This window comes from Diospyros lotus, chromosome 9 (assembly GCF_014633365.1).
Source record: "Diospyros lotus cultivar Yz01 chromosome 9, ASM1463336v1, whole genome shotgun sequence".
Taxonomy (NCBI): Eukaryota; Viridiplantae; Streptophyta; class Magnoliopsida; order Ericales; family Ebenaceae; genus Diospyros; species Diospyros lotus.
In genome coordinates, this window is record NC_068346.1 from 28745300 (window position 1) to 28770555 (window position 25256).

Sequence of the window (25256 nt, forward strand, 5' to 3'; positions counted from 1 at the left end):
ATGAAACTTCTAGTAAGGGTCCAAAAACATATATATGAATGCATGATGCAATAACATGAACAACATTTGCCCTTAATGTAACTTCCCAAGCCAACTAGCCTCGCTAGGAATCCTAGGCAAATCCCGGACCTCTGCAGGATAAGTCTAAAGTTATTCCATCATTGTCCTAGGGGAATTAAGGCTACACTCTAGGGGTGACATCCCATTCCCATGCACAAATATCAATATGACAATAACATCATGTCATGCAATCATCACGACTTTCCATGTAATATGACAAAATGAATATTGCATTCATAACAACATGCATATATAACAAACATATCATGGATATAAGTTCTTGTGAGAAAACCACTCACATTTGCGCAACGATTAGGACATCTCGAAAAGTGTGCACCGCCTCGATATATTTACTTGACCTCAATTTTCGTGCAAACTCTGAAAAGTTGTACCAATCACTTCATCTCGATCACCTCAATCATAAAAATGATATTTTATCACTAAATATCTCAATATTCCATTTTCTTCCTATTTTCCTTCTAAAAATCCCAATAAATACCTCGGGACCATTTCCTCAAATCTATTTCCACAATAATTCATAATATCTAATGAACTTCAAGGGAAAAATACTGGACTTATTCGGATGGTGCGCTTTTATGCAAAACGAGGCTCTTCAATGCGAAAATCAAGATATCGGGAAGGCCAAATCCCAATCTTTTTGCATAACCCTCCATAAAATAATTTTTTTGATTTTCTAGGAATTTTTTACCGATTTTTCTAGCAGCCCACGCACCCGAACGCGCTTGCACACACTAGGATGACTGGGCACGCGTGAAGGACTACTCGTGACCGGCACTTGCCGGTAGTCTTCTCCGGCGACGGCCATGCCTGCGATGCTGGTTCTCTCCACCGGCCTCTTCCTCTCATTCGGTCGATCCTCATGGTATGCCTTGATGCTCAAAAAAAGCACCGGATGTGCCCCAACCAGAGGCTCAAAGCCTTGGCCAGCCATCTGCCTCCCTCTTTCCGGCGAAGCTTGAAACCCTACCAAACCTTCATGAAAATGCCTCCAACTTTCCAAAATGCTTCTACAGCTCATGGGCTTCAAAAACCCCTTATTTTGGAGACTCAATTCGTTCATTACAACGACTGATTTGAAACTTCTTTCACTCCCTTTTTTGGCCTCTTCCAACCCCTATTTATAGGCATTTTCGAGCGACCAAATGCCTTTGGCCTCCTTAAATGACCCCTTAGAAGCTTAAACCTCCCCTAGATCGACCCTCAAACTGCCTTGTCCGACCACCAAACCAAGTTGCAGGCGTGTGACCAACCGACCGAACTTTCGGTCAGTTTTTACTCGATTTCTGACCACCATGGTGGCCTTTGTCGGATCTTCCTTCACAAATAATCCTGCCCCGACCAAGACTCGTGCAATCCCATGGTCCATTTCAGCTGTCGCTGACTGGCCAAAAGTAGTTGGATTTCCATTGGCCAAACTTTGTTGAAATTGCACTTTGGCCTCTCCAATTTTGGCCTTTCTCATTTTGGCCCTTTTCACTTAACCCCTGAACTTCTCACAATTGCTATTAAGACCCACAAGTCTTAAAACATCCATTTGACCCCCAAAGATCCCAAAAAATTATCCTTTCGGCCTCTCTCTGACAGTTTCGAGAAACTGTACTTAGGCCCGAATATTCATTTTGGCCCTAAATCCTTTCATTTCTTCCTGAAACCACTGAAGGGTTGTTCCTCATGAAAAAGCGAAGCCCCCTCAAGCTTCCGTTGACTTTCGAGAAGTTTTCTATAACGATTTGGTTTTACAGCCTAAATGGCAGCTGCATTTTTGCTGTACTGAAAACCATTCCTGATCTCATTTCTTTCAATGCCATAAATCATGTCTCAAATTACTCATCAAAGCCATATCATTTTTCTTTGGCATGTCGGCTCCAGGGTACTCCCTGTAGTCAATTCGGTCATTCATACGGTAATAAATTACCTTTATACCCTCAATTTATCCTTAAATTTCATTTTTGCCCCAAGATAAATTACCCTTGAGTCCTTTAGAAATTCTCGAGTGTTACATTCCAACCCGTAGGATCTTCCCAATCAAGGCTCTGCGTGCTCTTCACAGTCCTGTTCGTGCACTTTTTCTAGGACATGCTTTTCTTTTAAGAGCCCTAAGCATTTGAGCAGTGACGTGGAGTACCCTCTCTTATAGAGCTCTCGGCTAATAACTGTAAAGTAGGTCACACTAGTCTTTGGCTTCTTGGCCTCTGAAGGTGTTGTTGGGAGTTCTTGATTAAACATGTACTTTAGTATTGGTGTTCTCTAATCATCGGTCACATTAATGCAATGCACATCTCCTTCCTTTTCATCTATACTTGGCCGTTGCAAGACCTCCATATGAATCAACCGTCCGAGAGTGTCATGAGTGGAGGCTAGCTTGGACAGCGTATCCGCATTTTGGTTGAGGGACCTATGGATTTGGATTAGTTTAAAGCACCTGAATTTGTGTGTCAACTCCTTCACTTTCTGCAGATAGCAGGACAATACTGGTTCCCTTACTTCATAGGTCCCTTGAAATTGTTGCATAACCAATTGTGAGTCACTGTGAGCTGTTAGATCGATTACCTCCAATTTTCAGCCAGCTTCATCCCTACCAGCAACGCTTCATATTCACTCGTGTTATTAGAACTGGGAAAAGTGAATAGCAAGGAGTACTCTAAAACTTCCTTCTCGGGGGAGATTAACACCACTCCTGCCCCGCTTCCTTTAGCATTAGACGCCCCTCCCACAAACAACATCCACTGCTTACATGTAGTGTCTTATATTGTCGATAGGTGAGTGCATTCCACTATAAAGTCTGTCAAGGCTTGCCCTTTCACCGCCCTTCAGGGTTCGAAACTAATGTCGTACTCATTGAGCTCCACCGCCCACTTAGTTAACCTCCCCAAACACTTTGGTCTTTGTAGGATTTGTCTCAATGGTTAATCAGTTAAGACAATTACTGAGTGAGCTTTAAAGTAAGGTCTCAACTTCCTGGCTACCATGACAAGCGATAAAGCCCTATTTTCTGTGTACGGGTATAGCTCCTCAGCCCTTTGCAATGATTTGCTCACATAGTAGACTGGTTGATCAACCTGTCCCTTTCGCTTGATCAATATTATGCTGACTTCATGGTAGCTGATCCCCTGATACAAATATAAAGGCTCCCCTTCTTCTGGACATGACAACAAAGGTATCTCTTTTAGATAGGTGTTCAGCTCCTGAAATGCCTTTTCACATTCCCCTGTCCACTGAAAATTCTTCCCTCCCCTCAAAGCTTTGAAGAAAGGAAGACTCCGCTCAATGAATTTTGATAAGAAACGTCCCAAAGTTGTCAAGCGCCTAGTCAGCCTCTGGACCTCTTTAACTGAAGTTGGTGCTTGCATATCAATCACTACCTGAACTTTTTTTGGGTTCACCTCAATACCCTGGTGTGTGATCATATAGCCTAGAAATTTACCGGATCTCACCCCAAAAGCACATTTACTGGGGTTGAGTCGCATCTTGTTTTCTCAAAGCACTACAAAAACCTTAGCTAGCTTTTCGAAGTGCCACTCTTCCTGCTTACTCTTAATGATCATATAATCCACATAGGCTTCCATCACATCTCTAAGAAGATCCTTGAACACCCTGTTAACCATACGCTGATACGTGGCCCCCGCATTCTTCAAACGAAAGGGTATCACTTTGTAGCAATATGACCCCTTTTGTTGATAAATGCAATTTTCTCGGCACCTGGCGGGTACATACTAATCTAGTGGTAACCAGAGAAAGCATCCAGAAAACTCAACATAGCATACCCTGAGGTTTCGTTGACAAGTCTATCAATCATGAGGAGAGGATAGGAATCATTCGGACAGGCTTTATTTAGATCAGTGAAGTCAACGCAGACCCGTCACTTCCCATTAGGCTTTTTGACCATAACCGCATTAGCCAACCAGTCCGAGTAATGCACTTCCCTGATGAAACCAGTTGCAAGAAGCTTTTCTACCTTATCTTCTAAAGTCCTCAATCGCTTTGGCATGATATGCACTTTAGGACGTACATTCAAATGGTGGGAGATCACATTGGGGTCAATTCTTGGCATGTCATTGGGCAATCAGGCAAACACGTCTGCATGGGCCCGCAAGCACTCGATGAGTTTTGCCTTTTTCGAATCCTTCAATTGGCTACCGATCATTAAGGTCTCCCCTGTTGTTGACTTTTCCTTCCCCTTAGAGCTCTTGATGGAACTTACGTAACATACCTTGGCCTACTTCTTGTTTCCTCTTACTTGGCTCATACCCTGAAGTGTGGGGAACTTCATTAGAAGGTATCCTGGTGAGATGACTGCTCTCATGGCGTTGATTAGGGATCGCCCCAAGATCACGTTGTAAGCGGGGGAGAAGGTTTTAACCACCATAAAGCTTACCTGCCTAGTAACCACTTGAGGGTGGCTGCCTAAAGTGACAAGAAGCTAGACAGACCCTATAACGAAAAATGCTTACTGTATAGTGGCGATGTGATAGTCTTAAGTCGGTCGTGCATGATGTGCATCTTTTCAAAGCAGTTCCAAAACAGTAAATTCACATAGCTCCTATTTCCACCAAGATGCATTCAATAGGGTGTTTAACAATGATGCCTAAGATTACCAGTTGATCATCATGGGGGAAAGAGCACATCCCCTTAGTCCTTGGGTGTGAAAATAATGGGGTCTTCGTCTTCCTACACCTTTACCACTGAGTCTACATGTAGCCTGTAATATCCCGGTGTTATTGGTGTTAGAAAATATGGAAGGTTGATAGAAACTTCTAAAAAGTGCCCTTGCGATAAGTGGATCTATAGGATTAATGGTGCTCTCAGGGAGGGGCATTTTCGTAAATTGGGTAGCAAGACCCAATAAAGGCTAATTGGGAAATTTGGAGAGTATTTCCTGATGTTTTACCCTTATACTTAGTTTTGATGATGAAAAATAATACTTTGTTTTATCCCTAAGTCATGAGTGAAGCTTATGGTTTTCAACATAAATCAATTTCAATATCAAGTATTACTTTGTGAAAATGAAAACCAAATGAATTCCAAGTATCGAGATTTGCAAAATCCTATTTTTTCTAAGTCTGGAAGGTTAGCACTTATAAGGAGACACATAAGAAAATATTTTCTTTTTAGAAAACCATCTCCCAGTATTTTGATAGCTAACATTCATTGGTGTTAAAACGATTTCTAATGAATTTTTCAAGAAATAGAAAATATGTATTTCGGATGTGGTAATATTGCTAAATCCTGAGTTTGTACTAAAGTGCAAATTCTACTTTCTTATTGTTATAGATTTTGATTTTTTGGATATTTTTATTGAATCCAAATAGGGGGTATTTTGTTATTTACATTTATATATTAAAGTAAATGGAATGTAAAATATAAATAAAAGAAAATGTGGGTGTTAAAATGATTTTTAATGAATTTTTCAAAAAATAGAAAGTATGTATTTTGGAGGTGGTAATATTGCTAAATCTTGAGTTTGTACTAAAATCTAAATTCTACTTTCATATTGTTATGGATTTTGATTTTTTTGATATTTTTATTGAATCCAAATATGGGTACTTTGTTATTTACATTTATGTATTAAAGTAAATGGAAGGAAAAATATAAATAAAAGAAAATGTGGACATTTACTTAAACTAAAGAAATGTAAATATGCTGTGATGTATACATGCTATGGATTGTGCTTTCAAGAAAATGCTTCCAAAAATCTGTCATGTTTCTATATATGTTTCGAAACCCCTTCTGAAAAGGTTTTCAATGCTTTTCTAAATGTATGATATTTCGAAATAACTTTGCTATGCAATATGTTTTCAAATCAAGTTTTGGACTATGTTTCGAAACCTGTATATCATGTTTCGAAACCTTTGAAGTATGTTTCGAAACGTTCATTATATGTTTCAAAACTTTTAACATTTCTGTCAGTAGATCATTCAAAAATGAGATGCATGTGTGCTGCACTTTTTTCTTTATCAAAATGCTTTTCAATCATTTCATTAATGCATTCTCCATGCTATGAGATTCAAATTCAAATTTGAATGTGAGTGCTTTTAAAATATTCAAAGTGGGCATAAGTTTTTATCTCCCACTCATTGTTGTCTCGAAATGCTAGTCCAGCTGGAAATGCTGTATGTTTCGAAACATGAGAAGTATGTTTCGAAAGTTTAGTGTAAATTTGTGATGTTTCAAAATCTACTTTTTTGTCTTGTCTCCAACAGCTATAAACGGCCAGATTTCTATCTCTTAATATAAATAGCAGGTGTTTGAAGACAAGAATATGTAAGAACAAGAGAGCACACACTAGAGACACACACATAAGTACAAGTGGTGATCAAAATGTTTTATTAAGCTCTCAAAGAAGATCTATCTACATCTTAAGCTTGTGCATTGCAATTGTGAAAGGAGAAACAAGTGCAAATAACGAGTCTTATCTTTTCAGCTCTCCTCACCTCAAGCTAAGAGGTTTGTCTAGGCATTGGTAAGATATTCATTGCTATAAATCCATTGGGCTATAAAGATAAAAGTTTATTTATCTTATTGATTGTTGTAAGGTTTGAGTTGAGCCTAAAGCTCATTGTGGAAAAGGTTTGAGTTGAGCCTAAAACTCACTTATTGTAAGGTTTGAGTTAAACCCGTAAAAATTCATTTGGTGAAAGGTTTGAGTTGAGCCATAAAAACTCATTGTACAAGGTTTTGGGGTAAACTGTGATGAAACCTTTGTTGTGATTGATTACTAGTAAAAATGATTGGATTGAAAAATCCTTCAAGTGGGTAAGATTGAAGATAGTGGATTAGGCGGGGTGCCGAACCACTATATATCTTGTGTGCACTTGATCTTTTACTTTTCCTTATCAATTAGTGCTTGATCTTTCATAAGATTTGTTATCAAAGACAAAAACATATTTTCCTTGAGCATAAGTTTATACATATACATATAAACATATATTTGATATACAAATATCTTTGGTATACTCTACTTATGAAAATCATATTTCCCAATGATCATTTTTTGAAATACATGATAAAAGATTTCGAATCAAGCAAAACATAAAAGTATATTTCAAAACATACAATCTATATTTCGAAACAAGTTATAACAGTAACGTATATTTCGAAACATATATAGTAGGTTTAGAAACCTACTTAACAGAAAGGTTTATTTCAAAACATATACCCTATATTTTGAAACATAGTGTTCTGTCATCAATCAATATTTTAAATTATCAAAAATTTATACAAATCTCAATTCACCCCCCTCTTGGGATATATTTGCCATCATTAAGACCAACATTTCCTAGTTGGAATGAGAATTTATTGAGAATTATTCTCATTTGTGCAATTGAATGGAATTGATGGAATTGTTAATTCCTAAGGGCATTATGATAATTTGGATTTTATCCCATTAAAGGTGAATTATTATGGGGAAAATGTGTAAATAAATCTCATGTGAAGGATTTAATTTTGTGTAATTTAGGGAGAAATAAGTAATTGTCAAATTAAGTATATGGATGACACTTGGTCAATTCTTGTGAGAAGAGAGATATAAATTATTTGGTGGGACATCACATACATATATATATATATATGGATGGATATTTTGAGTAAAAAAGGGTGATTTAATTAAATAAAAAAGGATTGAAAAATAGTCTCTCTAGCATTTAATGTGGGTAATCATTATGGTGAATAAGGAAAATGGAAAATAAATTAAAAAATTGTCATGCATTTATGATGAAAAATAGTCTTATTAAATTAAATGAGAAATTATGTGAAATATGTCTATCAAGGTGATGTATATGAAAATAGTCTCATTTAAATAAATGATGAGAAAATTGGAAATTCAAGTGATCCAAGAGTTGAGATTTAAAGTCTCTAAGTGACGTGGATTGTGCTACTTTGGAAAGTGGAGATTTAATCTCCAATCTCAATAAAGGGTTGAGAATTAAGGAGAGAAAATGGTATGAATTGCCAAGTATTAAAGTATGAATGGTGGAGATTAAAGTTCTTCAGAGCACATGGATTGTGCTTGTTGTGGAGGGTGTGGATTTAATCTTGTATCAAGAAGATCCAATGACCAAGATTTAGTCTTGGAATGGGTTTGGATTAGTAAATAAAAGAAGGAAAGGGAAAAGAAAGAAAGTGAGAAAGAAGGAAGAGATTGGGAGAAGTCTCCCATGAAGGAAAAGAGAAAGAAAAAGAAGAGAGCAAGGTAAGTTTCATGCTTCTCTTCATCTTTGATGTCATCTTAGAAGGAAAAGTCTAATTGTAAGAATTTTTCCTTAGGTGGTGTTGACACACATTTTTGTAACACCCCGCATTGAGCGATAAGAAGGTCTGGGACAACTTATCCTGATGGGCCTACACGAACTTCTCAAGGGGGTCATCTATCTTTGGGCTTTCCTAGGTTAAGCACACTTAGCCCTGGAGTTTTTCGCCTGTATTCAGCCAACAATGTATCCAGCTGGTATTGTTTTCTTCCTTACTTATCCTCAATGTATACTACCATTTTCTGGGCTCTTGGGTATTACACACATCATGTCATCATCATGGGCCCACAACCACAGATCAGCTCTTAGCTCTCGCCCTTCAACGGCCAGGAGCCCCACCGCACTTATAAGCCCCTCAATGGTTGCCCAAATGGGCAACTTGATGTGGGATTGAGAACCGGTGCTTACATCACCACCTCCAGCCCTCCCTCCTAACCACCATTTATCACCCCTGAGATGATCCGAGCCCACGAGCGCCACCACACTTCCTTCTATCACCCCTGAGATGGTCCGTGCCCACGAGCGCCACCACACTTAGAGGGAGAGGGCTGGAGGTGGTGCTGTAAGCACCGATTCTCGATCCCATATCAGGTTGCCTAGAGGGCAACCACTAAAGGGCTCATAAGTACGGTGGGGCTCCTGGCAGTTGAAGAGCGAGAGCTAAAAGCTGATTCGCGGCTATGGGCCCATGATAATGACACGATGTGTGTAATACTCCAAGAGCCCAGAGAATGGTAATATACATCGAGGATAAGTAAGGAAGGAAATAACACCAGCTTGATACCTTTTGGGCTGAATGTAGGCAAATAACTCTAGGGTTAAGTATGCTTGACCTGAGGAAGCCTAAGGATGGGTGACCCCCCCAAGAAGTTCGCGTAGTCCCATCAAGGTAAGTTGTCCCAGGTCTTCCTATCGTTTGATGCAGGGTGTTAAAAAAATGTGTTAATAGGTGATAAGCAAGTTTTTGGCAAGGGTTTCTCTCTTGAAGTTAAAGATTTGAAGAATCTAACAAGAAATGTATGGGATGACCCCAAGTGGTGGTAATCTTGCTTGAATTTGTAAGTGTTTCTTTATGAGTTGCATGTTGTGGTCAACATTTGCATGATATGTGTTGTAATGTACCTATGGCTATATGAAGGACTAGTATTGTGGGAAGGGTTGGTTGATGGCTTAACCTATGGAGGTTATGAGGGCATGGAAGACTACCCATTTGCATTGCATTTTGAATTACACGCTATCTCGTGCTTTATTTACTTATGCATTGCACCCTTACTGAGATTTATGACTCATGAGATTTTCACCCTTACCTTGTAGGTCTTTATGTGACAAAAGGTTGGGAATGTTGCAAGCTTGAAGCCTTGGAAGACCTAAGATGCTTTGATTTATTTTTTTGTGTTGTTAGTTTATGTCTTGTTGAAGCCCAAACATGTATTGTAATTTTTATGTATGTTGTATAAGTATATGGTTGTTGCCAAGTGTATTTGGGTAAGACTTTGATGGTTCATTGTGGAGCTCAATGGAAAATTTGAATAAAATTTGGTATGAAGGCTTGAAGTCCAAAGTGTCAAAGTGGAGTGAAAAATGTAACTTTTTTAATGTATATTTTGGTATTTAATTTCTGAAGGCCAAAGTGTCAAAGTGGAGTGGCTACCCTAATTCGTTCTGTGTATTTTTTAAATACTTGCCAGGCTTTTGTTATAAGCTTATCAAGTACATCGCGCTCTTTTTCTTTGGCACGTAGGTCGGGAACGCCTCTAGAAATTCCATCCTTAATTGCCCAAATGATCGTATGTGACCTGCCAGCAAATTTGTGAATCACTGTTGAGCCTGTCCAGCCAAAGATATGGGGAAGGCTCGGTACTTGGTCATCTTATTCCAGCTATGTACTACAGCCACGGCTACGAAATGTTGGAAATTCCTCATCGAGTTTTCTTTCCCAAAGTAAACAGGGAGCTAGGGCAGCTTGAACCGTGGTTGGGTTGGTTGTCTTTAGAGCTCTTTTGATAGGGGGAATCCTTTAGTGGGGGCTTCTTTGGCCAATGTCATTACTTGTTTATGTTCCAACACTTCCTCTATGAGCCTCTTAACGCCTGTTGCATTTAACATTCCTTGTTTTGCATCTTCCTTTTAAGGGGGAGGGAGATAAAGAGCTTTGGAATGGGTGTTCTTCGCCATTTCGTCATACATCGGGACTTTCCTCGCCTGTCTACCACTTCTTTTAGGTGGGTTTATTGGTCTCAGGGCGCAATCATCTTGGTTTTGCGTCCCAATTCATACCCCTGCTTGCGCTACTCTCGGGGGTTGGCCTCATGTTCCAGGTCTGCTTTCTCTAACATCTCTGTGTCCCACATATGGGATGTGTATATTAGGCATCAGTTCTTGTAGAAGGGCAGTGATTCCCTGCATTCTCCCCGCATTCTCTTCGTTACTTTTTTGAAGCTCCTTATTCTGATGTTTGAACTCCTCATAGTTCTTTTGAAGTCTTTCGTAATCAACAAGCAATACTATGAGAGGTGCTATTCCAGATGATCTTGAGATTCCTCTTGGGGTCGTGGTTGGATTCTCTCGGGAAATCGATGATTGTCCCAAAGAGTCCGGCTCAGGAATCGTGCAAGTTGGGGGTGGTGCTCATCTCCCTTGTCTCGTAGCTTTTACCCCCAGATCAATAACGTGTATCTCTCCTTGCTTTGACCATGCTCGAACCCTGATCTCAGCTTTAGGGTCTTCTTCTAAAGTAGCAATCTGATTGCCCCCCAGTCCGACTAGTTGACTATCCTCCGCCTGGGGTATATGTCTCGAGCGAACTTCTTACTCCTGATGATGTCCCATTACTATTGGCTGGAGTAAGGGTGCTAGGCTAGGCTCCCCAGTAGCTGCTATTCTTGAATGAGTACTTCTCTGTGTTTGGTGGGACGAGCTACCCAAGCCGATCGATCTTGTGTTTCTGGTCATTTTGGTTTCTTGTCAGTTTCCCACAGACGACGCCAAATTGTTGCAAAAAATACAACAATAGAAACTTCTATAGGGTGAGGGAAACTATCATCTAAAGCTGTGTGAGATGTTGATGTCCGAAAGTATAGCTGCCGAAAAAGCTCTCTCGGAGAGAAGGCTTCTCGAGAGAAATGAGTCAAGAAAAGGCGGATAAAGCCTGGTGGACCTCTCAGAGAAATTGGCTGGCCTGGTGCCCGATTTCGGTGACGACTCTCAGAGGGGGTCTTGCATGTCTAGGAGATGAATAGATTAGCTTTCAGAAAGAAATGCAACTCTTTTGGGAAGGTGCTTCGAGGGCCTTAAAGAGAATAAGGGTTTTCTTAAAGAGATACAACTGACTTGATCTTGACTTTGAGAGGGGCTACAACACAAGATAAGGGTTAGAAGGCTTGCGACAAAGATCTCCCGTGAAGACCCTCCGACGATCAAGTTAGTATGCAAGAAGAAGAAGCCGCGAAAAGAAACTTAAAGACTTCGAAAAAGAAATATTGAGAGAATCGAGATAGGTTACCAGATGTTAAGGATCCTACCAATCAGGTTTTGTCTTTCATTTTATAGGAGTCCACGCCTTGATGATTGATTGGGACACGTGTGTAATAATTTCAATGGTCTCTCAAAGAGGCTTCTTCGAGGGAGAATCCTCCCGGAAAGACTCTCCTAGGATCTTTTCAAGGAGGCCCCTCGATAGGCCTTCACGGCTTCCTTTCTGAGAAATATCTCTCTCGGAGAGGTAGGGTACAACACATGATATCACATCACATAAAAAAAACTACATTTGTGAGACATATCAAATTAAGTTTAATATATAAACATAATATTTGGTTTCTTAACAATTAAAAAAAATTGACATTTGATCATTGATATGAAAAAAAAATCAAATTTGATAAAAAAGATCTAAATTTTATAAAAAGACCCAAAGATTTTATAAAAAATACTTTAATACCTAAATTTCAAAAAATTACCTAAAAATTTCATTAAAAAGATCTAAAAATAATAAAAAATACCTAAATTTCACAAAAAAACAAAAAATATCTTAGAAAAGTCCTAAAAATATTCAAAAAAGATCTGAATTTCATAAATGACCTAAAAATATTAAAAAATATCTAAAATTTTCATAAAAATACCTTAAATATTAAAAAAAGGACTTGAAAATTTCAGAAAAGACCTAATAATAATATATTTTTTTATTTTTAGGTATTTTTATGGAAAAGTTAGATCTTTTTATGAAATTTAGGTCCTTTTTTTTAATATTTTATGTCTTTTTTAATGAATTCTTTAGGTCTTTTTATGAAACTTAGGTATTTTAAAAATATTTTTAGGTCTTTTTATAAAATTTAGGTCTTTTTAAAATATTTTTAATGAAATTTTTAGATTTTTTTTATCAATTTTATTTTTTTTCATATAAAAAACTAAATGTGAAATTTTTTAATTATTTAACAACCAAATATCATTTTGATGTATTAAGTGTTATTTGATGTGTCTTGTAAATATTATTCTTTTATATGAGGTGACATCTTACGTGGTATAAATAACGATTTCATTTACTTTTAATCACAATAAGAAATAAGAATAATAATTTTTAATAATTAATATATCTAATTTTGCCATCCTATAATTAAAAATTAAATAATATATTTCTTAATTACTAAGTGACCTCTTTATGTCTTAGGCCTAATATAAATGCTATTAATTGGAGCAGTTCTTGTTTTGCCATGCTCCCTAACGAAGAATCTTTGCTCACCTGTTACATCGAATGTCCTTTCAGTGCTATTTTGATAAATAATTTAAAATAATTATTATTTTAATAATATATTTGATTACAAACATAAAATTTATATGAAAAAATATTTTTTGAACAATTAAATTGTTTAGAATTAAATTTGAAGAGAAATATCAATTATAGGTATTTAATTAACTTAATTTTTTATATAAAAATTACTGTATTTTTTAATTTTTAATATTTAATTATTTTTATTTTTTTATGAAAATAATCACAATAATCAATAATTAAAAATATAAATTATTAATTAATTATATAAAATAATTAAATATACACATATTTAAGAAATAAATCAAATATACATATATACAATATTTAAAAAATAAATCAAATATACATATACAAATATACATACATCCAGCCACTCTAAGTCGTCGCCCAGCCAGGACGAATCAGATCCGAGCTAGGTGTCGATGCAGGCAAAGTGGAAGCCGTGGCTGCGCTGCGGCAGCACTCGGACCTCATCTCCGCGCGACATGATCGGCCAAGCAAATAACGTTTTCTTCTTGAGGCCTTTGTTCCCCGGCGCCGTAGGAGGGAAATGGCCGGCGAGGCGACGGATCCAGGCACAACGAGCGACAGCGACGAGGCCGAGCATGTTGCTCACTGTTGCCGATGGCTACTGCAACCGTCGGTGTATGTATGTGTGACCACGCGCGCGTGCTGTGTGGAGGTTGGGGATGATCCATTCATTTGATCTCCTTCCTCGCTGCTGTTGCTGTTGATGAAACAGAGAGATAGGGAGTTTCCGAGGATGAAGGAGTGCTTTTATGATCGGATCATATGACAACTGCATTCGTATCTTGTCTCTGGATCCTGATGATTGTATGCAGGTATTAAGTTTACAAAGTGTCTCTTCCCCTCCAGAGTCTTTCCTTTTTCTTGAAGTTCAGGCTTCTGTTGGTGGGGAGGATGGTGCAGATCACCCTGCCAGCCTTTTCCTTAATGCTGGTTTACAGAATGGGGTTTTATTTAGAACAGTGGTGGACATGGTGACGGGTCAGCTTTCGGATGCCCGCTCTCGATTCTTAGGACTGAGAGCCCCAAAGCTTTTCTCTGTTATTGTAAGAGGACGGCGAGCTATGCTTTGCTTGTCAAGTAGACCCTGGCTCGGTTACATCCATCAAGGTCATTTCCTTCTAACACCACTTTCATACGAAACTCTTGAATATGCAGCCTCATTTTCATCTGATCAGTGTGCGGAAGGTGTAGTTGCTGTTGCTGGGGATGCATTGCGGTATTTACTATTGAGAGATTGGGGGAGACATTTAATGAAAATGCAATTCTTCTGAGGTACACCCCGAGAAAGTTCGTCCTTCAACCAAAGCGGAAGCTTTTGGTAATTATTGAGAGTGATCAAGGAGCATTTGCAGCTGAGGAGCGTGAAACTGCAAAAAAAGAATGCTTTGAAGATGCTGGAATGGGGGAAAATGGAAAGATGGAAATGGAGAATGGTGGGGATGATGAGGATAAGGAAGATCCGCTTTCAGATGAGCAATATGGTTATCCAAAGTCAGAGTCAGAAAGGTGGGTTTCTTGCATAAGAGTTCTTGACCCAAAGACAGCAAACACTACTTGTTTGCTGGAGCTTCAGGATAATGAAGCTGCATTCAGCATTTGCACGGTAAATGTCCATGATAAGGAGTTTGGGACTCTTTTGGCAGTTGGGACAGCAAAGGGCCTGCAATTTTGGCCCAAAAGGTCTCTTGTTGCTGGATATATTCATATTTATAGGTTTCTGGACGATGGAAAATCCCTTGAACTTCTGCATAAGACACAAGTGGATGGCGTTCCTCTTGCTTTGTGCCAATTCCAGGGAAGGTTACTTGCTGGTATTGGACCTGTGCTTAGAATATATGATTTGGGGAAAAGGAGGTTGCTTAGAAAATGCGAGAATAAATTGTTCCCCAACACAATCATGTCTATCCATACCTACCGTGATCGTATTTATGTAGGTGACATTCAGGAGGTATGCTCTTTTTGGGTTATCTGGTTTCCCATATTATGCTCTGTTATGTTCAATTTCACTTAGTATGTTTTTAGATATGTTATTTTGTGGCATCAATAATTTGTCTGTTGTTTCTGAATCTGATATGTTATTGTGAACTTTTATTGAACACATTAATGCAATTACTCATTTACTTTCCTCTGTTTAATATATGTTTTTTTTTTCCTGCTGTTTACTTTCTGTTTGTTTGTTCATGTTGTAATTGTTTCTGTTATTATCCATGGAGGATGGTATTTCTGTTAGTATTTTTGTTCTATCTGGTTGGAGTCTTGGCAGGCTTTGTTACCCCTTTTTATTGGTAATACTATGTTTTGTGGAAGTAGAGACTTGTCATGTTAATAATAGGATATAACTGGGGAAATGTATAAAGATGACTGTGGTTTTAAGATTTATCAACTAGCTTGCTGTCTTGATATAGATAGTACTTATTAGGTTCTTGAATTGACCAATGCAAATTAGGGTGTGTGGTATGAGCTTGGCTCAAAATGGAATGTTTATTCTGATTTCATAATCAAATGTGGGTAGAGTTTGGAAAATTGCAAATCTGGAAATCTAAAACAGACTGATTTTAAATTTTATTGAATTGGAAGAATAAACTGGAGGAATCATGACATTGGCCTTGTCTTGATATTGGTTTATTTACTGTATCTTTACAGATGCAAATTTTTCTATTGCTCACATGAGTACCAAAGTTATGAGTTTTGATCTGTTAATTTTTGTACTGACCATGTATAGTCTTCTGCATGTTTGCTTTACAGTCATTCCACTATTGCTTGTATCAACGAGATGAAAATCAACTATACATATTTGCTGATGATAGTGTTCCAAGATGGCTTACTGCAGCATATCACATCGATTTTGACACCATGGCTGGTGCAGACAAGTTTGGTAATATTTATTTTGTGCGGTTACCACAAGATGTGTCGGATGAGATTGAAGAAGATCCAACTGGTGGGAAGATAAAGTGGGAACAGGGGAAGCTGAATGGAGCCCCTAACAAGGTAGAGGAAATAGTGCAGTTCCACATTAGTGATGTGGTCAGTTGCTTGCAAAAGGCATCTCTAATGCCAGGTGGTGGAGAATGTGTCATTTATGGGACTGTGATGGGAAGTTTGGGTGCATTGTTTGCTTTCTCTTCCCGTGATGACGTTGATTTTTTTTCTCATTTGGAGATGCATATGAGGCAAGAGCACCTGCCTTTGTGTGGAAGAGATCACATGGCTTATAGATCAGCCTATTTTCCAGTTAAGGTAAATATATTGCTTGTTTGAATAAGTCCCATCAATTAAAAGACTAGAAATGGATGTGGGAATCCCTTGAATACTCAACTTGTACATGGGAATAGCTTCATATATGTTCATTTAGGCTTACTCTTTTTCTTCTTTTCAGAGAAGCCCTTGATTTTTCTTGCCATTGATGCTATGGCTATTTGGGATTTTAAAGGTTTTTTAGGGTATATGTGCTTATTGCTTATTTTATTACTACTTAAAAGGGGTTAATTACCTAGTTAAGCATTTGGAAACAAGTACTGTGCCATTTTACCTTGACAGGTTTTGGAATTGAATTCTTGCCTCTATAATATGTTCTTCCTTTCTTTGTTTCATCTTCTATTTCCTTTTGGGGGATAGTTCTGTGGATTGAGGGGAAATTTATTCCTTTACCATTTTTAACTGATATTGGAATTGAATTCATGTCTTCTCCTGTTCTCATCATTTGTTCTTCCTTTCTTTCTTTCTTTCTTTCATCCTATTTTTTTTTTCCCTTGGATGTGTGTGTGGATTGAGAGGTAATGTATTTATTTTCCATTTCTTTTTCTAACTCTTACCAATTTCTAATGCTGATTTTATTTTTTCAGCACTTGATTATAGAATACTGTTTTATAATAATTTCATAGAACTAGGATTCTGTTAGATCTGTGTCTTCCTAAATAATTACTGTAAAAACAAGGTGTAACAATTAGATTTCCCTGGTCTAGTTAAAACACCTGGATATGTCCTTGATAACTGGTTCTTAAGCCAAGTGTGAGTATTCACTCTCTATGCTCCATTGACCTGGGATGATTATCAAGAATGGAATATGTTCACATCTCAGACCTCATTAAACTTTTTAGTTTGAGGATATTAGGGTATGTTTCTAGAGGAAGTCTGCAGGTGGATGGATATGATGTGAATATTTAAATATATTGTGTATAGCGTATTATTTTAACATAAATGACAATATTAATAATGTTTCAAATTACATGAAACTTAAAAGGAAAATAAGATCTCTCTCTTATCTGGGTTTGGATTTTGAAAATTTTCTGCAACATCAAACCAATAGGATATAAGTTTTTGATTTAGGCATTAGGTCTCAAATACTTGACCCAAACTTCATCCTTGTCAAATCCATTGGACACAAGTGGACATAGAAGAGCCCATGTAACACAATTCTGATGCTAGATCATAGAAACATGACATGGATTTACTAGAATGTTGAGTAGTTAAAAAAGAAGTACAATAATATGGCAATACTAATTTATGAGGGAGACAAATATTGTTTGAATTGATGCACTCATTAGTTTGCATGGCTTTTGAGGTGAAACTCATAATTACTACTTATGCATTCTTTTTTATGACAACCACTGCTCTTGTTTTAATGTTTCTTACTACTAAGAAAACTTACCACTATGGTGGTAGCCTAGCTGTTCAGGAGTTCTCCTATATCCCCCACTGTCTAGGGTTTGAACCTTAAATTCATTTTTCTTGCAAGATTACCTAGATCCATGATGTCAAAAAGTGTGGTGGATACAAGGCCTGATATTGTGCACTGCGGTGGGGATAGGGTGACAGGCTTGCCTTCTCGATAGTAGCTATGGCTCAAACTGGATATTTCCTAGTAAGGAAAGGTCCTCATTGTCATGTCTAGAGGGCATTGCTACACTAGTTGTCCCACCTTCCTCTTTTACTTAGCAAAAAGAAGAAAATTTGATGTTGCATTTTGGCTTGTGGTCATGGATTTATGTGGAAGCATCATTGAAAAATCATTAGGTTACTATGTGAAATGATTGAGGGTGGCTCAACAGCATAATTGTTGGCTTCTTGAGTGAAATGCCTATACCCTTGCAGACAAGGGTTTAATACAACTGCTAGTGCTGCTTTTGCATGTGTTATGTTTATTTATCAAATATTGTCCTACTTGTACTAGTTAGTCATTAATGAAAATTTACCATTGTTGCTACTTGCGACTCTGTGTGTATATGTATACATTTCTATCAAGTATTTCTGCTTCTTAACATTTTTATTTTAAATTATTGTATTTTCTTAGCTCACTGTAACCTTGCATAACTTTGTAGGATGTGATCGATGGAGATTTGTGTGAGCAGTTCCCAACATTGCCCATGGATTTGCAGCGGAAGATTGCAGAGGAATTGGATAGAACTCCGGCTGAGATTCTCAAAAAACTTGAAGATATTCGAAATAAAATCATTTGAGAAGGTTAGGTCAAAGTTGCACTCTGTCTTGCATACATCCATATCTGTCTTCATGTTATATGTGCATGCTTGCATGAATGTCTTAAGTTCTGTATTCAGTTCACTGAAAGCTATCCATTTTCCACTGTATGAGAAATATTGAGGTTTTGATTTTGAAGTTTATCGCTGTAGGAAAAGCTTTCTGTAGTTAACTTTCATGTATATCTAGCCATATGAAATTACTTTTGCAGAAATATCTTTAGAGACACTTAAACTCCAAATGCGAGGTTTGACCTTTGAAGCATTTTATTCCTTATTATGGGCACAACATAATGTAGGCACAGGATGGCGCATTGCTGGTTATAGTAGTCCAATTATATAACATGAATAATCAGCGAAAAATTAACAAAAAGGAAACAAAACTATCATACGGGATGCATGCTGGTTATAGTGGTCCATTTTCTAACATAAATAATCTGAGGAAAATGAGAAAAAATTCATTGAAACAAAAAACAAAATCAGCACAAAAAAAAAAAAAAAAAACGAACACAAACAAAAAGCAAAAGAAACAGCTAAAATTACAGAAAACAATGAAGAAATGAGGTTGCAAGCAGTTGAGTAAAAGACAAAAAAACAAAGGAAAAAAACAGTAAACCAGCTTTTGAATGAGCCTCTTTATTGCCGAAAGAACAACAAAATACACAAAGACACTGCTCTGAAGAAAGAGAAATGAAGGAAAATAGAAAGCGATGAAATAAAACATAAATGGAAAGTAAAAATTAAAGATTGTTGCCACAGGTGGTTCGCCTGCCTATGGTGACACTGCCAATGGAAAACTGGTTGCTGGAGGTTGGCTCATCCACCAGCAGCTTATTGGAAAGCTGCCAGCATGGGGGCAGTCTGGCAGACCTCTGATGATCACCACTTGATTTGCATCTCTCCAATCTAATAGATTATGCTTTCATATTTACCAAAAAAAAAAAAACAGATTCTCCAATGAGAAAGCATGCTAGCTCCTTTTGGAAATAAAAAAAAATGACATAGGTGAAAAGGCATCTGCCTTGCACCTCAATCTAAGGCACCCACCTTAGCGCCTGGGCTGGTGCCTCATAGAGGGCACCTTGCACACCTTTGACAATTGTGTTGACAATTGTGCTTAATACACATCCAATGTGGATCAAGATGTCCTTGTATAGGCTCCCTACCTGATCTTGAATGATCTTGCCAGGAGTTGGTATGTAGTACCTCATACCCACATTGTATTACCTCTAAGTGGCTTTGATAATTGTTGTTGTTGAGATACAATAATAAATTTATTTGACTGGAAACGTTGTTATCAAGCTGCCTAAGTCTGCAAAAAAGAAAACAGTCAAAGAGCGTTGGGAGGTCTTCATGCAAACACTCCGATGCTTAAGTCAAACATTGAAGATGATAATGTTATATTGAAACTAATATCAGAGGCGTACATTTTCTAGAATGAGTGCTTGGTTATTTATAAAAGGGTATGGAACAATCCTAAGTAATTTAGGATTAGGATTTTTACAGATAACGTCTATCTTGATATTTTGAAAATCATTAGCATTATGATTCTTATAGATAACATCTATCTTGACACTCTGAAACCTGTTAGGATTAAGATTCTTACAGATGATGTTTATCTTGACATTTTGGAACCCGTTAGGATTAAGATTCTTAGAGATGATGTTTATCCCAATATTCCAAAATCCTTTTAGAATTAGAATTCTTTATGAATAATGCCTATCCCTTTTGTAGAATATTTGGAGGGATTTTCGAATGTCGGAGTCATCTAATTTTCGCGTTTGTGTGGGACCCCTCTGTTTACAGGAAAATTTACACCTTTTAGCCCAAAGAGTTATTTTGGGCTTTTGGGTCTTTTAATGGGCTTTTGCCTATGACACAAAAATAATAATTGCCTTAAGGTGAAAGAAAGCTTTTGGGCCTTTTTGTTTGTGGAAGAAGACTTGTTATATGCAATGGGTCAGAGGTTGTACGCAATGTTATTAAAGGCCCAAGGCGCACAAGGGTTTTGGAGCCTGAGGTGCAAGGCGCAAGACGAGGCGTGAGCCTGGTGGAACTAGGCACAAGTTAATAAAAAAATAAAAAATAAAAATATATGTCCTAGTTGGAGAAAAAGGTATAAAATAGGTCATTACTTCTAATAATATTTTAACAAGCATGTAATAAAAAAAATATAAAATTCAACATATGCTAACTATGATATTTCCATGCTGAATCTTTTCTTCTACCAACAGGGCTACCATCAAGATTAAGATCGATAGTGTTGGATGACATTTTAAATTTTTGATTCCTGCAAGATTCACATGTCAACAACAATACCACTCTAAAGACCATCTTAATAAAAACAAAGAGATAATACTTAAACTCAAACAAGTACCAATCATCATGCAAAGTTCTAAACAAACACATAAACACTACAAGTCTGCAATCAATAAATACTACAAGTCCACAATCAAGAAAATGTTTTCATTTTGAAAAATGCTATTTTTCTATGTTTGGAAGATTAGCGCATTATAAGGAGACATATAAGAAAATGTTTTCATTTTGAAAAACTATCTCCCGGTATTTTGATAGCTAATATTCATTGTTGTTAAAATGATTTTTAATGAATTTTTTAAGAAATAATAGGTATGTATTTTGGGGGTGGTAAAATCGCTAAATCCCGAGTTTGTACTAAAACCAAAATTCTATTTTCTTATTGTTATGGATTTTGATTTTTTAGATATTTTTATTGAATCCAAATGGGGGGTATTTTCTTATTTACATTCATGTATTAAAGTAAATGACATTTACTTAAACTAAATAAATGTAAATATGTTGTAATGTATACATGCTTTAACTAAGAATGGCAGCTGGTTTATTTAAGTATAATTTGAATTAGGATTAGATTTGATTAAAATATAGCAAGAAATCAATTCCAATTTAATATTTTCTTAAAATCTGAAAACTAATACTAAAATTAAACTAAAATAAACCAGGTGCAACCTTGGCACGCTTAAGCCCAAGGCTGCGCCTGAGGGCCTGGGTGCTCCCAGGCGCACCTGGGTAGATCTCGCCTGCCTGATTTGTTGCTAGGCGCCAGGCTTGCACCTGGTATAAAGGCGCGCCTTTAATAACACTGGTTGTACGTGCTGCGAAATGAAAGCTTGTGGTAGGAGGTTTTGCAAGAGTGCTACTAGTCAAGGGTTGGTACTGTTAACCACACCTATGAGACAATGTTGAAGCTTGCTTGAGGACTTGATTGGTGTGCCATCCGGATAAGATTGAGCAGCATGCTGACAGGATTGCTGGAGTTCCTGCTTCTCCCTGAGTGACCATGGGAGTCAATGATCCTAGATTCTTCAAGAGGCCCCCTGTATTCTCGTGCCCAATGATGGCCCAAGTGTAGTGGCACCCAAGGTGAAGCTCAAGCATGTACCCGGTATTTGGGGCATCTTGTAAATGATCTTGAGTGATTGTCACCTTAGATTTACAGGGAGGCTACTAATCAAACTGTTTTAGCCAATGGATTCATTTTTATTTTTTTTATTTTTATCAAATCAACATGCATCCACAGACCAGTAACCAAACCAAGAGGGTTAGCATATTATTGGATGTACACCTGAGGCACAGCACAAGTGCCAAGCATAGGAACTTTGATGGGATGTTTAGTTTTCTTGTTTTTTTTGAGTTTTATTTAGATTTTAGATTTTGACTTATTTATTTGGATCATTGAAAATTAAGGTATTTATCTTTTAGTTGGACATATAAATAGGCTTAGGATGTAATAAAAAAAATCAGATTATTGATATTGAATACAAATCAAACTCTCTCTGCCCCCAACTTCTTCTCTTCTTCCCTAATCCTTCTCATCTTCAAAATTTCACTGCACTCTGGCTGTCTTGCATCCGATTGTAGGGTGCACAGGGAGTAGTCCAATGGGATACTAGTTCACAAAAGACTAGTAGGATGGAACAATGTGGCCAAACTTGCTAGCCCCAAGCTGTCAAGTGCATAAAGAAGTGGGCAACCACAAGTGTAAAACAACTTAGTTTCCAGTAAGTGATGTTTTGATGATCAAGGTGTACATGAAACAGAAGCTATGGGGATTGTGCAAGCGACTAGTCTGATGCTATGAGGGACCTTTTAGTGTGCTTAGGTGATTAAAGTGTCCTACAAGCTTGACCTATCCCCCAAAAGTCATGCTGCACCTAGTGTTCCACTTTAGTCAAGCCCTACAATGAGGATAAAGAAGACCCTAGTTTTGGTGAGTTGAAGCGTACACCCTTCACCATTCGTGAATTCTATAATTGAGAGTTCAAGAACATCTTACTGATTGTGTAGTGGGATGAAGTGGATACTCATGGGTGTCTTAGTACCGAGTCTGATGCCAGGGACTGCTATGTGAGACTAGCCTGGGAGCTAGAGCATGGGTTAGCATTATTCGGTTCAAAAACTTTTAGTTAATTTGGTTCGATTTTGTTCTCTTTTCTTACAAACAATATGATTCAGTTTTTTTATGTAGAAATTTTGATTTTCAGTTCAGTTTTAAATTTATACTTCAATTTTATTCAAAAAATTGAATTATAGGTCACTGTACAAAAATTTCCTCAGATTTTGTTTTATTTATAAGTATGCCATTGAGTATAAAAGCTATTTAAATGTTTGAGGGTTTCAACATTTTTTTTTTTGAGCATCTTCTCCTCCCCGCTTTGAGTCAATTTCTCAGTTGACTCATCTTCTTCTCCTCCTTGAAAGGACAATGTTCTTAGGTATGCCATCTCTTCTCATTCTTCTTCATCTTCTTTGTTTTTTTTTCCTTCATCGTTTTGCAAACCATAATCTGGTTTTTTGAACTCAGATCTGGGTTTGCTGAGTTGAGGAGATCCTTTGAGACTTAATCTTCTTTCCTTCATTTTTTCATTTCTTGCAAACCTCGATCTGTTTCTGTGAGTAGAGGAGGAGATCTGGTAGTCTCTCCTCTATCCTAAGATGACTTGTTCTTCATTTTCTGTCTGTTTTTTCCCTCTTCTTTTGTGGAGATAATGAAGGATTAAAGCTGATAAGCCGAGATTAAAGATAAGATAAGAAGATTTGAAGATTGGTTGCTGCATAGATAAAATACCGAATATTTAGGAGATAAGATAAAGTTGATTTAGTTTTTCTAGAGATAGCTGGTTTATATTTAAATTTATCAGATATGTTGTACATAGAATAGACTCCAACCTAAGGTAGAAGACTTGTATATTTATTTCCCTTTGTTTCAGTTAATTAAGTATTCGATTCCAGCTTTAGAATTGATTTCTTCATGGTATCAGAGCAGGAATTGTTTCTTTTTTCCTCTTGATTATCAACGCTGCTATCTGGTTCTCGGCATTGCAGAACCATCAGTGTTCAAACTACTAGCCACCAACATCTTTCTTTGACCCGTAGACACTAGAATCTCCTATCAAGATGGCTAGCGGAGGCACCAAGTCCACTGATGCAGGCAAGACCATCGAGATCATCCCCTATCCAAATACCAATGCTGTAACCATTGATAATAACATGTTCACAATTACCGGGCTCAAGCTCAATGGTCAGAACTACCTTCAGTGGTCACAATCAGTGTTGATGTTTATCTGCAATAAGGGAAAAGATGACTACCTAACCAGCGCCACAACCAAGCTAGGAGAAGAGGAGCCCGGTTACAGGGTTTGGAAGAAAGAAAATAACATGGTGATGTCTTGGCTCATCAACTCAATGACCAATAAAATCGGTGAGAATTTTCTACTTTATAATTCTGCACAAGAGATTTGGGAGGCAGCTAAGGAAGCCTACTCACATGCTGAAAACACCTCAAGAGTTATTTGAAATTGAGAGCATGTTAGATGACCTTAGGCAAGGTGATTCCCATGTTACTCATTATTTTAACTCTCTTAACAAATATTGGCTTCAATATCCAATGGAAGTGTACAGAAGATGCAGCTACATACAAACAGATTGTAGAAAAGAAGAGGTTGAACAAATTTCTTATAGGTTTAAACTAGAACCTAGATGGAGTTCGTGGAAGAATCCTTGGAACAAAGCCTTTGCTAAACCTAAGAGAGGCTTTTGCTGAAGTCAGAAGGGAGGAGAGTCGTATGAAAGTCACGCTCAAATCTACAAATCCAACTATGGAACAATCAGCCCTGGTCACCCGCAGCAGCCAACAAGTTCCGTTTAAACAAAAGAAGAATCGACCATGGTGTGAGCATTGCTGGAAGAGTGGACACACTAAGGACACTTGCTGGGAAATTCATGGAAAGCCTCCTGACTGGAAGCCAGCCTATGAAAAAAGGAATAGAGGGACACAAGCTTTAATAGAGGAAACTGCAGCAACCATAGCACCAAATCTGTTTAGTAAAGAACAGATGGAATGGCTCCAAAATATGTTTGGGAAAACCCAGATCTCTTAGCCTTCTAACCTGGCATCCGGCTCTATAGCTTTCAAAGGTAAATCTCTACATGTTTTGATTGCAAAAAGTGAATTTTCTGCTATATGGATTGTTGATTTAGGGGCTTTGGATCATATGACTGGAGACATTGATCTACTAACTAATTTTCAACCTTGCAAGCAAGATTGGATGGTAAGGATAGCTCATGGTTCCCAGTCAAAGGTTGCTGGAATAGGTTCAGTGGAAATTTATGGAAATCTGATATTAA

At 37.5% G+C, this 25256-nt stretch overlaps 1 pseudogene; it reads left to right on the plus strand.

Annotated features, from left to right (window-relative positions):
* Positions 1 to 13487: 13487 nt before the first annotated feature.
* The window catches only part of LOC127809792 (spliceosome-associated protein 130 A-like), a 43327-nt pseudogene continuing 31558 nt past the window's right edge, over positions 13488 to 25256 (plus strand).